This window comes from Microtus pennsylvanicus, chromosome 17, assembly GCF_037038515.1.
Source record: "Microtus pennsylvanicus isolate mMicPen1 chromosome 17, mMicPen1.hap1, whole genome shotgun sequence".
NCBI lineage: Eukaryota > Metazoa > Chordata > Mammalia > Rodentia > Cricetidae > Microtus > Microtus pennsylvanicus.
In genome coordinates this window covers 37,891,510-37,895,794 of record NC_134595.1, presented here as the reverse complement: position 1 = coordinate 37,895,794, position 4,285 = coordinate 37,891,510, and positions in this window count along the sequence as shown.

Below are 4,285 nucleotides of genomic sequence, written 5' to 3'. Positions count from 1 at the left end.
TTGGTTCTCAGCACCTGCATCAGGCAGATGGCAACCACTTTTAACTCCTGTTTCGGGGAATATGATGCCCTCTTCTGGCTTCCACAGGCTTCTGCGTTCTCTCTCTCTCTCTCTCTCTCTCTCTCTCTCTCTCTCTCTCTCTCTCTCTCTCTCTCTCTCTCTCTCTTAAAAGTTAGAATACATAGTAAAGGATTTCATTATGACGTTACATTTTTCTTATTCTTTCTTAGTCCTCCTCCTCCCCACCGCCACACTTTCCTTCTCTTGCTTGATCCCTTTGTCCCCCCAAATACCCTGCACCCTTCCCACTGCTGCTTTTATGTCGCATGCATTCTGTTACCCTCTCTCCCCCCCTTCTCCATTTATTTTATTTTTGCAATAGTGGCGATTGAACCTTGGCCTACACATTCTAGGCAAGCCCTCTACCATAGACCTTTATCAGTCTCTTTCCCATTTTCTTTTGAGATGGCGTATCATTGTGCTCTATGAAATGACCTTGACTATCTCCTGCCTCAGTTTCCTAAGGAGGTAGGTTGCAGGCCTGTGGCCGAGAAATAATTTATATGTATGTGTATCTGCAAATGTCTGTCCATACGGTGGCTTTCCCGCTGTCTTTGTCTCTGACTTGATAGGTAAACACTGTAACTAATTCTGCTGCCTTTTCATGCCGTTTCAAAGTCATCAAAGCAAAGTCTTGAATGCCCTAGTCTCTCTGAAGTGCCTTGTAATGAGCTTATTGTTTGGCCAAAGGTAACTTGACATTCTCATTTCTAATCAATAGCTAGATTTCAAAGCATTGTTAGATTTGAGTGGCTCTAATTGGGTCTCTAAATGTGTTCTGAACTGATTTGAAAGTTGAAAGAGAAGCATGCTTCTTTCAGATAGGTCAAATTTGTTGAGAGTTCCTAACCTCTTCCAAAATAAAATAGGAGTCAAAGTGACCCCAACCAGCCAGGTGAAATAAAGTATGAGGGCTCAAAAGCCTAAGGTAACAGGTCTTGAAAGGAGAAAACAGTTTTCTAGATTACACAGAAAAAAATAATAACTGGCTTGAACTAGTATGTCAGCATACTAGCATGCTTGCCCCAGGAATCACTCACCAAGAAAGCATGTCCTCGTGGAGGCACGTGGGACTTGGTTCCGACGCCCACTCCCTCTCCTCTTGCAAACGGTTTCCTCATCTATACAATTAAGACAATGGCGTCAGCTTTCCTAAGACGTTTGTACATGTCCCCTTGCCTAGGTCACTGACTTGACGCTTCGTCATTGCTAGGCTGCCATTTTGTTTGTCCCACACCTTCGAGTGGCCTTTTCACCCAGCCGCTGCAGCCATCTGTTTCCCTCCTTCAAAACGGATTTTGCCCAGCAAGTCTCTAGCCCCTCGCTAATTGTTTCTTGATTTCATATTTTCCTAGATGAAATTCATTTTACCTGTTAGCCTATCTAGTTTATAATGCACTTTCCTTAGCTAATTTATGAACGGCATTTGGGCCTTTTATTGGAATGGTTTCTCTGGAGGGTGAAATAAAAAGTTTCTGGGGACAAGACTTCTGTTTTGCCAGTTGCCTCCCCTTTCCCTCCATGCCTGTTACACTACCATGTCCAGGTAGACATCACCTAACGGAGACACAGGACCTGGTGATGGGGAGGTGGCTCAGTGAGTGACGTGCTTGCTTACAAGGTGAGGGTCTGATTTTGAATCTGCAGAATCCACACACAGTTGCTCATGGGGCTCCTGCAAGGAGTTGGGAGGTGAAAACAGGAGAGTCCACAGGCCAGCTAACCTGGTGTACCCACCAGCAAACAGCCAAGAGACCCAGCCGTAAGCAGTTTGCAAGGCAAAGACTAAGACTCAGACTTCCCCTCGGACCTATGCATGTACACCATCGCTCCTGTTCTCACATATGAACACGTACATATGCTTGCATACATACACATTACACACGGACAACTAAGCTTTGTTGTTGTTGCTATTTTGAGACAGGTTCTCTTTGTGTATTCTGGCAATCCTAAAACTCTCTCTGTAGACCAGGCTAGCCTCAAACTCAGAAATCCACCTGCCTCTGCCTCCAGAGTGCTGGGGTTGAAGGGGTGCACCATCACTGCCTGGCTTACACACCTAAGGTTTTAAAAAGGAAGTTGCCAGGCCAGCTAATGACCACTGCCGTCAGAGCACACAAACCCAGCAACCCTAACTGTGTCCAGTAGAAAGATTGCAGAAGACAGGGCAGCTACTGCCCTTAGCGAAGGCAGCGGAGAATCAACACAACTGACAGCGAACATCTGTTCCTGTATGCTTTTATTTTTCAAGCCTCTTAACAACTCCGTGAGGTAGGGGTTGTTTTTTGTTCTTGTTTTCGATTTTTTGAAATAGGCTGTTGCTTTGTAGCTAGCCGGGAATTCATGATTCTCTTGCCTCGGCACTTGGGGAGCCGAGATTACAGGCATGCAGCACCACGCCTGGCATTATTCTCATTTTATGAATGAGAAAGCTGAAATTCTGCAAGGTCACACGAGCGGAAGGTACAGAGACAATGCTCTGCTCCCTCCAGGTCTGATGCCGTCTCTGCTGGCTCAGAACTGCTGTACCCTGAGTCACTGCAGGACATCTGACTAACTGCGTTCCTGGAACCTCTCTGGTTGTGGCCCAGCGCCACTGGGTTTAGAGCTGGATAAACCTGGTCAAATGGCAGAACTATGAAGGGGAAAAAATGGGGAAAAAATCCATTTTAACAGTATGGATCCTATGTAGTTCGTATGTGTATGTGAGTTTAGAGCATGTGTACCTATATATATATATATCATTATGTACTATAAATATGCTGCATTGCTACTATAGCATTAGAGTAAGATTTACTAAAGCTGCAACATGATCGTTTGCCAAACAGATGTTTAAGTTATTGGGTCCTATGATATATTTTCCAATCCTTTCTCAAAACATTTTTGTTGTTTTTTTTTTTGAGACAGGGTCTCTCTACACATCCCTGGTTGACCTGGGGCTCACTAATGTAGACCAGGCTGGCCTTGAACTCACAGAGATCTGCCTGCCTCTGCCTCCTGAGTGCTGGGATGAAAGGCATGTATTACCATGTTGGGCCTTAAAAGCATTTTAATGAGAGAGAGAGAGAGAGACAGAAATAGGAGAGAGAGAGACATGGAAGGGAGAAAGAGAGGAAGGGAGGGAGAAAAGGAGGGAGGGGAGGAAGGAAGGGAAGGAGGGAGAGACACAGAAATAGAAGGAGAGAGAGAGACATGGAAGGGAGAAAGAGAGGAAGGGAGGAAGAAAAGGAGGGAGGGGAGGAAGGAAGGGAAGGAGGGAGAGACAGCGCTAGCTTGTGGCTTGTATAGAAGTCAGAAGACAACTTGTGAGAATATGTTTTCTAGAATATGTTTTCTCCATTTACCACGTGGATCCAGGGAATCAAACTCAGATGGTCAGGCTTGGTAGCAATTGCCTTTACCTGCTGAGCCACCTTGTCGGCCCTTGTCATCCAATGCTTTACAACCCATTTGTTTTCTAACTTTTGCTTTTATAGAAAAGAAAAGAAATTATATTTCTAAAGCAATAAAGTTTTCTTTGTTCTTCAAAATAGAGATGATTGAGGTCTAGGTGAGAAAGGAGAGAGCCTGGGGTGTGCTGTGCCCTGATGAGGCAGTCACTGACGCCGGCTGCTGAGGATGAGGTCACGATATCCCAGACCATTGGTGCCTCCAGAATGGAACACCTCAGTTCTCCAGTGTTAATGTTGACAGCTTGGTGGTAATCAGAAAAAGCATTAGGCTTTGTCTGATATCACTCAGGAACCGGTCCAGTTCAGTAGCCATCTGTCATCTCCTGAGCAACTAAGAACACAAGCAGCAAAACAGTGTTCTAAGTTCTTTCACATTTTTTAATTGTTTATTTTCTGTGTATGGTTGCTTATGCACCACACGTATGTGGAGCCCATGGGAGTGAGAAAAGGATGTTGGATACCCTGGGACTGGAGTTATAGTCAGTTGTGAGCTGTGGGTGCCAGAACTCAAACCCAGGTCTTCTGCAAAAGCAGCAAGTGCTCTTGATAGCTGAGCCATCTCTTCAGCTCCAATGAACCAAGTTCCTAAGGCTCTGACTTGAATTTAAAAAGCCCCAGGGTATAATGGTGCATGCCTATAATTTCAAGGTAGAAGAGGCAGGAGGATTGCCAGTTCAAGATCAGGCTAGGTAATATAGTGAGATCATGTCTACAAACAAACAAACAGAGTTTCAAGTCACTTCTAGTAAACCCCACCATCCTTCAGGTTTGTT